Below are 13686 nucleotides of genomic sequence, written 5' to 3'. Positions count from 1 at the left end.
TATAACAAAATGCATCCTGAAAAATAACACAAGGTTAGAAAAACAACAATGCTCAGTGTGTATTATCATCCACAGCAATCTTAAACATATAATAATAATTGTTGCTTGTTTATATGTTGAACATTAAGCAAGGAATAGCTCACCAAATTTATGCAAAAAATTAAGCATGGCTATTGAGGCTGACATGATGCAGAAATGTTACTTTAATCCGGAGAGATTTGTTTCTGACGTTTTTCTTAACATTGCATTGCCTTATTTAGAACAGTAAAAGTGATTCGTCCAATCTTCCTTGACAAGGATGGAAGGCTGCAAGATCCCTCATGGAAGGATAAAGGAATGGATTTGCTGTTCTTTCACTTTAATAATACACCTTCATAGCCAATTTTTAACGTTTAAAAGTTTACATTTGCATTTCCACATGCAATTTTATATAGTTCAGTGCTTGCTGGAGGGGCAGGGAGAGGGAAGATGTGGTGGGGGAGAGGAGAGATAAAAGTAAAAGTACAGTTAATAAGTGCACGTCAAAGTGAGCTGGAATAATCCATCCATTTAAGATATATTGTGATTTTAGGGAGAAAAAATAAATGCCACAGATTTCTAGGAAACCTAATAAAAGAATATATCAACTGGTACAGATAAGTGAAACAATGAAATATGTCAAGTTTTTAAATATATATCTTCATCTTCCATTGTATTTTTCCTCTTGGGACTACATATGTTGCTCTCAACTAGCCCCCGCCTCCGGATTATACTATGCAACAACAACAACAACCAGCTACCTGAATCTTGGGCTTTATTAGTCTTTCAGCACTTTAAGGATATAGCCTCTTCATTACATGAAGTGAAACAGCAATCTTTAAAATATTGATCCTCAAATATCTGTAATTTTTTTTAAAGAAAGTGTTTTTAATCAAATGTAGGACGTTTCATTTTTTTTAAAGCTTATGTACAAATCACAATATTTCTCCACTTAAATGAATGTTGTCTGCTTTTAACTCACTATGCTCATTTTGAGGGTAAAAATCAATGTACCTGATAATTTTGCTAAAATTATTTTTTTCCTCAAAATGTCTATCAAGCAGCCTAATATATAACCAGTTAATATTTAGATTTAGGTGGATTTAGTCCTGCTAACATCCACAGGACTCTCAAGAAAATCCTCTACAGCTAATTGGCATATATAAAACACTTACTTTTGGAGCTCTCCTTTTTTTACTCCAATGAGACCATTTTCTGGAATAGACAGTTTAAGGCTTTGCTATTGACAGGCCAAAATCCAAGCAGGGGAGTTTAACTGGTTTGTGGATCAAACATTTTGTTTCCTTGTGTGGTTATCCCCCCTTGAGCCATGTGAAGTGGATTAGCATCACACCCACAAGTTCTCTCAGGATTCAAACCTGATTTCAGAAGAAACAGCATCCGTGTAAACAAATGCCTGTCCCAGCTGTGTACAGTCAGCTCTCATCTGCAGATATTTACATCCACAAAACCAGATTGTGAGAGCCAAGGAAATTATGCAACAACAGTGACTTGTTAAATAGCTTTTCCTCATCAGATAAGGACAAGTTTAAGGAGCCCTCGAGGCAAAGTGTACTGATCTTGCCAGCTGACGGAGACCAAGATACAGGTAATTATTGCTATCACAGAACAATGGGTTAAAAGAAGGAATCGGCCTCATCCCTTCAACTGGACCGAGAGGGAGTTTATAAGGATATCCTGTTTGGAACATCGTAAATGTACAATCAGCTTTGGCAGCTATAAGCTGGCAAATGTGTTGAAGAAATCAGAGAACACTTCTCAGTAACAGCACAATCCAATTGGTTAAAAACATCTGACAGATATGACCATTCTCTGCAGCCCACATCATCCCAATTCCACCGGTCAGGCAGAGAATTTAAGAAAAGCAAAAGTCTTCACTGCACAGCAAAGCTGCTTTGCTTCTTCGCATTCCTTGTGAGCACCAATTCCCTGTGACTGAAAACAGTCCTTGCTTATTAAGATGCTAAAGCTTTTCCTCTAGAGGACGTACTAATTTCTGTGCAGGAATCACATGGAGTCCCGGTTTCCGAGGCACACATCATGATTTAAGGAGGCAGAAGCTGAGCATCACTGCAATTTCAGTGTTAAAAGCGGTAATCTGTTTATGAGCTTTTTGCCTGAAGTTATATTAAAAAAACCCAAAACCGGAGGGTGTGGGGATAAACACACACATGACAACATGCAACAACAAACAAACAGCTGGTTTAAAAGAACCAAACATTTTGCTTATAATTATTGAGCTCAGTGTAACTAACCATTCTGCGTGGATTCGCCTTTTGAGAATATTTCTTGCTTAGCGGACAGCAAGTCGCCAAAGGCTTCTTCTGTGCCATGCAGAGGATTCGAGTAGCCATGATAAGAAATGTATTGCCATTTTAAAAGGCTCATATAAAGCCACTGGGAAGGGGGTGGAATCTAAACAAAGGATGTGTAAGCAATTTCATTTATTTTGATAAACCTCCCTCCTGCTCAAGAGCATTTTGCTGTCTTTGTCAAAGTGAATGACAACAATTTGGCCAACTCTCTCTAAGCCACACTCAGCAGTGACAGGCAAATTATCAGAGGCCCTGCACTCCTTATTATCAGAGGAGAAGTCATCAAGAGGACGCGTGGAGGATCCCTCTCCCCTGTCACTATTTGTCAGTGGGACAAGGGCCACTGCTATGGGGAGCTGACAGGTAATTTCAACAATAACAATTACTCCTATTACTGGTGTCATAAACAATTCGCCCAAGGCATGACAATAGCAAAGCTTTATAATTCAATGCCATATAAATAAATGCCAGCAGGTAACAAGTAATTTAGCTCCAATCAAGCCTTGGCCCCAGCATTAATATTGTTATTGCACGAAAATGGAAAATTGAAAAAAAAAATTCAATAAGTTAATGAATTAAGAAAGGGTTCAAGGGCTAGCAAAGAGCAGCAGCTTTAAAATCACCCTTTAAGATCCATTTTGCATTTGCAATAATGTACATTTACTATTTCACAAGATAATACCAGAGGCATGGTTCCGCTTACTTGTGTTTCTGCCCTAGAGAAAATGCGAATTTCACTGTATTCTTGTTTGTATTCAGTTATTAAACTGCATATTTAAAATGTACATTAAGAACCAATGCGTCCCTGCACTTCCCTATTTGTTTTAATACAGACAAAAATCGAATTGAAGAGGTCATATGGCTTAAGATAAGCTATTAGCAGCCTGATCCACAGCCCAGCTGAAGAGAATACTGGGACTTACATCAGGTATAACCGTGTTAAGTTCAATATAGCAGCAATTCATATTTACTAAGCCGTGAATTAGGCTAAGAATGTGTAGTTCAAAATTCAGTACATTGTATTTTTCCTTTTCCGTTCAGGTTTGATGAGACAGCAACTGAAAGTTGTTTTATTGTACAGTAACACAGTGTTGCAATGAAATGCTCTTTTCTCTGTTGGTTTCCTGCCTCACTTTTGTAAGCAGAGCCACAAAATTCAAATCCTGACATTAGCAAAATAAAGCACAAGAAAGGCTTATTACTCCGTGTTGATCCGCCCAATTTGCAATTTTACTCTTTGTCCACTAAGACAATGTGGCATCACTTTGACAGGAGTAAAAGAATTTGAAAATCTCTAATTAGAAGAGCTGTGGAGCAATTAACGCATGTCAAATTTCACTTCATCAAGTGCCACTCTAATTTTCTCACTAAAAATTAATGGACTTTTTTTTTGTATGTGCATGTCCCCTCAAGGCAATGTTGATTCAAATCTGCTCAAGAAGCAGTGTTGCACAGCTAAGCATCTTTTTGATTACAATCCGACACACTTCTAACTGCTTTCATTCTCACTGCCACAGATACTTTGTCAACAGTCAAATTACACCACGCTGATAACAATGCATAATGGTTCCTCAAAGGAGGTGCCTGTCATGGAAGAGTGTTTCATAAAATGCACCATCTTCTTCACTAAGAAACGCCACTGTTTTAAACCAAACTTTTTGTGTGGCTTCAGCTGCGCTTGCTCTGCATGTTTGCATCTGTTTCGTTGCAATTTAGTTAACTCTAGATCACAGGGAAAGACAGTTGTGACTGCTTAAAGATGGCAAGTGTAGAACGAAAAACAAAGGAGGATATCACTTTTCACCATTTCTTCTCCAAGACAGGTTTCTATGTCGTATCCTGGAATTGCCCAACAGCTATTCAGCAAAAGACAAAGACACTCCTCATATGAACTGCCTTGTGATGTCAAGTCGTAAAAGTTTTCCTGAGCAAAAGCTGCAAGCTTTGGCACAAATACTATAAACATAACAGAAAGTGTTCTTTTAATGGATAGTATTTGGATTCCAACAGAATTTGTATAATGGTAGTATTTGCCAGATCCCATCAAAAATAAAATAAATAATTAAAAACCGGAAGAGGCAAGTGACAAATAGCTTTTTACATTTGGAAAAATAACTCTTGAGTGTTGCGAGATGTGGAAAAATGGGCTCATCTAAACGTTCTTATTTTTAAAGTTTATTTATTTATGGTTGATATGCAAGTACAGAAAAGCTTTAGGAGAAGGAGGGGGGGTTCCTTTTCTTTGATCAAAGCTGACTCTCAAAGACCTTGGAAAATTTCCAGTTATTCAAATGCCTCTCCTCCCCCCCCCCCAAATTAAAACATGTCTGTGTTGAACCACTAATTAGTGACTTAACTACCGTAATATACAACTTTGCTACAAATGTCAAATGTTATCTTTTGTGTTTGATTGCTTCTCATCATTTTAAACATCTTATATTTACAGTTTTTATGCCAAATTCATCTCTGTTGCTGGAGCTTAATTAACCTGAATGGAAAGAGACCATTGGATAAGAGTTCACATTTTCATTATATTCCCTTACCATTTTGACCATGTTGCCATTAACAACTTGGTGCAACTTTATAACAATGTCTTGCAATCCACAGATGTCTCCTTTAGAAAATGTTCAGACATTTTCAGAGTTCTGGGGACAGTCATATAGATTTTTCCTTTGTCCCATTTTTGGCATTTATGTTCACAGAAACCAGATCTCAACACAAACTGCTGAAGCATTTAGAACTCCTCAGTGGTGGCGTGATGGAAACAGCGTCATCAAAAGTTAAGCAAATCAAACTGATAAGATGTGTTTCCTTCTTATAGATGGTGATTCTATATTTCTTAAAAATGATAATGTGGGAATTAGACAAGATATAGAATATACACTGCATATCAAATACCTTTTTAAAACATACAATCATTCTGGCATTTAAACAACAAGCAGAAAATAAATTGAATCTGAGGATGAGTTAAAGCAATACACGGATAAAAATTTGAAAATATAACTTCAATGCAAAACCATTTTTTCTTCAGGATTTTTTTCCTTTTGTTTTTAAAATGCTAAATAAACAATACATGATGCATCCCTCATCAGCCGCGAACCATGAGGGCTCTGCACTCAAATAACAGGAAACATATTCAATTTTCCTAACAGAAGACAGTTCATTAAGCTGTGCCACATCAAATAAAACTTTAATTTCTTCAGCATCCGAGTCGCAATGAAAGCAATTGATGAAGATGAGCCATATGGTACTTCTATCAGCAAACACATATTGCTCATTCCCCAAAAGTTTTCTAATTCTGCTCCCCAGGCCTGTGTAATATAGATAATGTGCTCTGAGAGCAGCAACCATGAGCTATCTGGTGTACATTTCTAATACTGTATTTAATGGGAAATAATGAATCATAAAAGACTGCAGAAGGCTGCTTTTGCTAACCTAAATCTCAGCTGTAATTTCATCGTTCTGTGCCTAAGATGCTGTTTGCCCTTTCTAAACAACAGCAACTGAATGTAATAATTGCAGCCGCTTCAAACCTGGGTGGGAGGAGAAATCCTCCTTAATACACCCAGGCTTCGTTTAACTCTTGAGGCTCCAAAGACACACAAACTAGGATTAATAAAAGAGCATTGTATGCTATGAAAATATTACATACATGTGTACACAGGCACATGGAAATACTTATTTCCATCTGTATCTATATGATTGTATTAAAAAAATTGAAGCTCTCCCAAACAGATAACTAAATGTGTGTCTGGTGGGGGGAATGATTTGAGACTCAAAAATTTGGAACTTTCATAGTAGCAGCTGCAAACACCCAGACTTTATAAGAATTCTTTAAAATGATTTTTTTTCCTATGTACAAAAAATTGAAAGACAATTCCTGAATGAACAAGTCCATATAAAAGTATCAGTTTACAAGGTTAGGTACCGGTATATTTTGTTTAGATTTAGACATTACTGATTCATGCAACCTTTTTTTTTTTACAAGCTTCTAAATTGTATTTTTATATCCAACGAGGATTTAAATATCAAAAATTGCTAAGCAAAAATAGATGGGTTGAAGTTAAACTTTACATGGCTCAGTCATGCAGAGTGTGCTGTTCTGAGAATGTCCTTAAATCTGCACGTTAAGCCAACACGTTTTCTTAAAGATATGGTACTTCCACCATATGCATTGGAAACATATTTAGGTGAATGTGTTTGGCAAAATATGAATCCCAAACAATCACATTGCAAAGGAAGCCTTTAAAAAGTTAGAGACTGCCTTTAAAAGCTTATTAAAATCAGCATGTTCCATGTCTGTCTTTGAATTTAGAGACGTGATTGCCTTCATTAATGTTGCCTGTTTGGGTGCTTTTCCCGCAAACGTTTAAAGTGCCTGTTTTCTCCACACCTTCTCTTGCCCCAATGTTGATTCTCACTAGCTGTCCACTTGGGAGTTTTCTCCCCGTAAAATCTCAAACAACAAATTAATCTTCCTTATGCAGCAACATTTACCGGCAGGTGAAATATACCAAAACAACACAGTATTGAATGCAGTGTCCTCAAAGAAGAGGTAAAATAAACCTGGCCATCTCCAGCAAGAAAAAAATAAATACCCATTTCCAAAACGAAATAAGCACATTGATTATATTTCATGAATGTCTTAAAAACAAGTGTTTAAAGACTCCCACCCCCCTGCTCCAAACAGCTCCGATGGGTCACAATGACAATGGTCTATTGCAATGTAAAACAAGCTGCGGGATAAAAAGGTGCTTTCTGTTACCATTTTATCAAAGCTGTTCATCTTCTAGCTGCAGGCAGCATTTTGCCGGAATTGCAGATATTTCTCTGTCCAGGCGCCTTTGTTTGTGCATCTCATTTGCATATATTTATCTCCAGCTGAGGGTGCTTTCAGCTCATTAAGGCCTCCCCTCACATTATTTCATAAGCCAGCTGCTAGGAGGGATTTCACCTGTGGTGACTGAGAAAAGAAGGGTAGAATAATAATAATAATAATAATAATAATAATAATAATAATAATAATAATAAATACTCCAAACACACAACGAGCACCCCCCCAATTCTTCAGAAAAAGGAAATTTTCGGACGCTCTTCCCCTATAAATGGGCACCATTTGTGTTAAACAGCTTCTTGTCATGATAGATGCCTCCGAGGGTCAGGGGTGAAAGTTGATTTGAAGGTCAGCAGTAAAACAACAGACAAACCAGACGCCAAACTGGTTCCTGAGCTGTCGGTGGGAGCGCTGGTACAACCAGGTCTTGAACCTTTTCCAACCTCTAATAAAACAGGCTAAGAATCTGAAGTGGATCAAGCGGACCCCAGAGAAAGCTGCGCGGAAACACACACAAATAATACCGATATCAAGCGGCAAGGAGAAACAACCTGGGCAGCTGTCCCGCAGCACAGGCATGCTCCTATTGTTTCAAGAGCAGGGGAATTAATTCCACTTATTTATTTAAGGTGTGTCAACTCACTGCCTAAACCTGTTTCAGTGTCAAGATGAATAAAACTTTTATGGCTCATAAAATGGAGTAATTCATCTCAATGTTCTTTGTGGCGCTTCCCCCCCCCCTCCCCTGGCATAGAGAGATGGGTCTCCGTTCGGAATGGTTGAGGCCAAATGTACTGTTGCTACAGGATGCACCATACGAAAAAAGAGGGGGGGGCCAGCAGCAGAATTATTTGACTGGCAAACGGAGAACGGCACAAACAATAAAGCAGAAGAGGTTAGAAGCTGAGTAATCGCCTCCAAAATTCTCACCCTCGCCTGGATTTGCAAGCCTGCCTCGCTGCAAGCAGGGAGCTGCAATGTTGACCCTAAAACATTTAAAAATAAACAAATTCCAGGGAGGAATGTGTTTTGGGTTTTTTTTTTTTGCACATTACATTGCTCACCTGCTCTGTCATCCATTTGCTTATTAAGTTGGCCCTTCTCAGTTTTGCACCAGTGCGAACAATACCAAATTCTTACATTTATTAAAAAGGAGACCCAATCTCTTAACTGTAGACTCGTCTGAGTTTGCTACCCAGGTGTGGAGTTCGCAGCGAATAAAGCCTCACAAACCAATTCTTCCTACCAACCCAGGATGTGTTTAGTTCACAGTAGTTGTAAAAAGTATAGCCTGAAATTTAATGCATTTGAATGTGCCATATCTGATGAGTGAGAAGCAGACTCTCTCAAATAGCAAAGCTTAAAACGGATTATCCAGGTTTGTAAAGAGAGGGCAAGTGTGCCTGCAACTTGTTTTAAATAGAACGAGGACACCTTTGAAGTAATGAGAAATAATTTACAGCAGAATTGCTGCCCCTGGACCAAAAAAAAAAAAAAAAAAAAAGACAATTTCAATTTTAAGAAATGTCTGTAAAATAAACTTTTGTGACATGTCTGTAAAATAAATATTCAAATATTGGTCTCTGCTTAGATATATCTATGATACTTAGTCATTGGTTTGTTTATAGTGAAAGGGAATCTGAAATAAACAAGTGCCATTTTGTTTAGTGTTTCATCCAAAATGCTCATCACAGTAACACGGTGTTTTCATTGCGTGAATTGCAGGTTCTCTTCAAACTTACGTTTCCTTTACAAATTCAGATCACTATCACTTTTTCAGCATTCGCTGCCTACAATGTGAAGACATCCCCATTTTTAGCTTCAGCTCATCTTATTCGAAACAAGCCTTGACTCAAAAAAACTCTGAAAGAAACATGAAAAATAGGAGATATTCATAATGATCAAACTCTGCCTCAGTAACAGCTTGCATTTCCACCTTGGCTTGCATTTAAAAGATTTCCTATTATTTCACCTAAAGAAAGAGTGGCTCTGACCGAAATGCCTTTAAAACTTTTGAAATCTTGTTCATACCTTGATTTACTTATTTTTAACAACTTGAATAAGTTCATTACGGCTATCTTGGCGTTTGTTCTCTCTTAAGAAACACAGAATACACCCCAGATCCCAAACAGATCTCTTACTCCCCCAAAAGATCTTTAACCGTGTTTCTCATTTTTCTTTGCCTCTAATCTAATCGCTAATTCCTTCACTTGGTCAAGAAGTTAAAAATGTTAAGTGCTAGCAGCGCCTCCTTCCTCCCCCTCATATCTGTCTCTGTTTATGGAACAGGCCCTGGTTTCCTCCCTCGCTTGTTCAGCTCCAGGTCTTCAGGTCAGGAGACTGTAAATACACACAGCACTGCCCCAACCCATAAATCTGAGCAAAGGGCAGGCATATATATTCAGATAAGCAATGTGGAGGGGAAAGAAAGGAAAGACAGAACAAACAGAGTCTGTAGAGCGCCAGGCGTTTTCCTAGAAACAAAATTAAAATGCCAACAAACCTCTCCGTAAGGCAGTAGAAGGAGAGAAGTCTTCTTGCTGAACATCGGCCTCTAAAAGATGAGTTTGGAATCATCACCGTTCTCCTCCCACTGTTTATATACAAATGAGTAAAATAAATGCATTTTATTGCCTTCGAGACAGGGAAAACAAACAAAGGCATTGCACTTACATTCCTGCATGCTGTTCTGGTGTCTCCCAATTGCAACCGGTTGTTTTAGTACCCAGTTCCTCACCAATTTAAGAAACCCCAACAACAGCACTAATTCCTTTCTACAATAATCCCAATCCCAGGGAGGGTGGGGTACAAATAAATAATAATAATAATTATTATTATTATTATTATTATTATTATTATTATTATTATTAAAAAAGGACCCAATGAGACAGTGCTGAAACCACTTACCAACCCCCCTCACAATAATAATCAATTATTTCATCAAATAAGATTTGGTGCTAATGTTTGCCAAATGGCACATGCATCGTCGACACTCACCTCTCAACAATTGTTGACATCCTATAATAATCTAAATCTTTGGGTGACTTTGGCCAACCGCCATGACGGCAGGATACCCCCACCTGTCCATTCCTAGCGTCTGAGTAGATAGGTTTTAATGCTGGGATCAAGAACAATCTGGGAAGAAGATGTCAGCATTTCACAAAGCAATCTAGGTAAGAATTGCAGTTGCCTCCTTGCAGTCTTGGCTGGTGTTCCCTGAGCAAAGAAAGCAGAATTGACTGACATTTTGCTCTTACACGAACATACCAAGCTTCCCTCCTCAGCTCAGGCTGACATTTCCTCATACTGCTCTCATATTCACCTCTCCTGCTCTCTGATATCTGGTGTAAATAGGACCTGCTATTAGACAGCTTTCCTTTTTCACTTTGGTTCAGGTGAGGTGTAACATACTGCAGATGTACCAGTGAGAGAGGCCATTACACTAAGGGCCCTTTTCCCTTCCTCAGTTGAAAAAGAAGTGAAAACTTCAGTTACTCGGCAGCCCTCTGCAGAAAACCATAGCAGAGAGAGTGCACAATTTATTGTAAGGCCAATTCCCTCCCCAGTATGGTGGGGTTTTTTTTGCAGTTACTTGAAACAAATGTAAATCAATTGTCATTAGTTCTGGCACATACTGGCAAGTTGTTGAATTAAAGGGTTTCAGTCATATGACAGAAGTTGTCTCCTTCCACACACACACAAACATTCCAGGCCTAGTCCTTTTCCATCAAAAGGATTTAGAATAACATTTTCAAGGTTTCCAAACATTTCAGAGTATTAGTGTGGGTTTTTAATTTAATTTTTAAAAGTCAAATCTGGATTTCATACGTATTAGAACTGAAAAACTTTTACATTTAAAATAGATTGTTACACGAAACTTTCATATCAATATTAGTTCCCTTGGTGGAAATGACTGACAGACAAATGGGGAAAATGATAATTTGTTAATACATATCCAAGAAATTAGTAATAACTAGTTTCTTAATAAAAAAAATCTTTCCAGTAGCACCTTGGAGACCAATTAAGTTTGTTATTGGTATGAGCTTTTGTGTGCATACACATGTCTTCATGTGTATCTGAAGACGTGTGCATGCACACGAAAGCTCATACCAATAACAAAATTAGTTGGTCTCTAAGGTGCTACTGGAAGGATTTTTTTTATATTGTTTCGACTACGGCAGACCAACACTGCTACCCACCTGTAACTAGTTTCTTAATATTTACTGATATGATGAATAAGACTTTTGCATTTTCTCTATGTGGATTTTAATTTATTTGACCTGAGGTAATTACCTAACTTTAAATTTTGGGTCTTCTAAAGCAGGTACAGTATTAGGGACACGGGTGGCGCTGTGGGTAAAACCTCAGCGCCTAGGACCTGCCGATCGCATGGTCGGCGGTTCGAATCCCCACGGCGGCGTGCGCTCCCATCGTTCAGTCCCAGCGCCTGCCAACTTAGCAGTTTGAAAGCACCTCTGGGTGCGAGTAGATAAATAGGGACCCTTACCAGCGGGAAGGTAAACAGCGTTCCTCGCCAGATGCAGCTTGTCACGCTGGCCACGTGACCCGGAAGTGTCTGCGGACAGCGCTGGCCCCCGGCCTCTTAAGTGAGATGGGCGCACAACCCTAGAGTCTGGCAAGACTGGCCCGAATGGGCAGGGGTACCTTTACCTTTACCTTTAAAGCAGGTATTGGTTTATGTTCTGCCCTATTGTAAAATTATCTGCACCACAGAAATGTTTTAAACGTTTGCTTAAATGTTCAGTAGAAAAGCTCTCTAAAGTGCAATTGGCTTTTAATCTGCATGTTTTTCTTTACTGCGTGGGTCCAGGTTATCTTAATATCCACCTGATCCATTATGTCCCGACCTTATCACCGAGCTTTGGGGGACAGTCTTTGATGGTGGTCTCCCATGGCTCAGATGCATGGTTTGTAAGTACCAGAATCCGTACCTTCGGTTTAGTGGGCTCGAGACGGTGGAGCTGAGAGTTGACAGGCACCTTCCTGACTGAACTTCAGGCCACAGAATAAGACCTTCTTGTTCCATCAGGCATTTTAAGGTAATGTTTGGTTTTATGATTATTTTTATTGTCTTATTGCCTGGATAGCTCAGTCGGTAGAGCATCAGACTTTTAATCTGAGGGTCCAGGGCCCATGTCCCTGTTTGGGCAATTAATTTTGACTGCTGGGATAGCTCAGTCAGTAGAGCATGGGACTTTTAATCTCAGGGTTATGGGTTCGAGCCCAACACTGGGCAAAAGATTCCTGCATTGCCGGGGGCTGGACTAGATGACCCTTGTGGTCCCTTCTAACTCTACAATTCGATGATTAGGTTTTCTGTGAATTGTTTTTATGCGTACCACTCAGAAATATGAATAAATAAGCAGTATAAGGTAAAGGTAAAGGGACCCCTGGCCATTATGTCCAGTCGTGGCCGACTCCAGGGTTGCGGTGCTCATCTCGCTTTACTGGCTGAGGGAGCCGGCGTACAGCTTCCAGGTCATGTGGCCAGTATGACTAATCTGCTGGCGAACCAGAGCAGTGTGCGGAAACGCTGTTTACCTTCCCGCTGGAGTGGTACCTATTTATCTACTTGCACTTTGACGTGCTTTCGAACTGCTAGGTGGGCAGGAGCAGGGACCGAGCAACGGGAGCTCACCCCGTCGTGGGGATTCGAACCGCCAACCTTCTGATCGGCAGGCCCAAGGCTCTGTGGTTTAACCCACAGCACCACCCGCGTTCCTTAATAAGAAGTATAGAAATTTCTTAAATAATTAAAATGAATATGTACAAACTTTTTAAATGCTCAGGTAGAGATGCAATAAATATTTACAGGGAAGTTCATACCAAAGTCAATGAAGATGAATGAAAATGGGGGGCAATTTCATCAAAAACCAATTTGGGGTTGAAAGGTGGGCAGGAGGGCGGAAGACCATTACTGGGATCTTACTGGAAGCTGGCCATGTGAAATGCAGGCATGCCCATTACCCTACACAAAGCCCTTGGGGTCATTCCTGGTCAAGCGTCATCATTTGACCACCATCAGTATAAAACTAAATGTTTAAATTAATGCAGGAGACTTCTTTGAAATGCACGTGCCCAAATTCTTGTCACTTAAAAAGGTAAAGGACCCCTGACAGTTAAGTCCAGTCGCAGACGACTCTGGGGTTGCGGCGCTCATCTCGCTCTACAGCCTGAGGCAGCTGGTGTTTGTTTGCAGACAGTTTTTCCGGGTCATGTGGCCAGCATGACTAAGCAGCTTCTGGCAAAACCAGAGCATCGCACGGAAAAACCATTTACCTTCCTGCCGGAGTGGTACCTATTTATCTACTTGTACTTTGACGTGCTTTCGAACTGCTAGGTGGGCAGGAGCAGGGACCGAGCAACAGGAGCTCACCCCGTCGCGGGGATTCGAACCTCCAACCTTCCGACTGGCAAGCCCAAGACTCAGTGGTTTACACCACAGCGCCACCTGTGTCCCTTCTTGTCACTTACAAC

The 13686-nt window shown here is 39.6% G+C and overlaps 1 long non-coding RNA gene across 1 annotated transcript; it reads right to left on the bottom strand.

Annotated features, from left to right (window-relative positions):
* Nucleotides 1–942: 942 nt before the first annotated feature.
* Nucleotides 943–9910, bottom strand: LOC309366610. Its single transcript, XR_014166812.1, has 4 exons — nucleotides 9692–9910; nucleotides 8931–9051; nucleotides 7120–7308; nucleotides 943–5192 (listed from the first exon to the last, which is right to left on the bottom strand). It is a non-coding gene; the product is annotated as an uncharacterized lncRNA (long non-coding RNA).
* Between the last annotated feature and the right edge of the window lie 3776 nt (nucleotides 9911–13686).

This window comes from Podarcis melisellensis (assembly GCF_964234715.1).
Source record: "Podarcis melisellensis genome assembly, chromosome: 3".
NCBI lineage: Eukaryota > Metazoa > Chordata > Lepidosauria > Squamata > Lacertidae > Podarcis > Podarcis melisellensis.
Note: the sequence above shows the minus strand (reverse complement) of the source record. Positions and strands in the feature narration are given on the sequence as shown.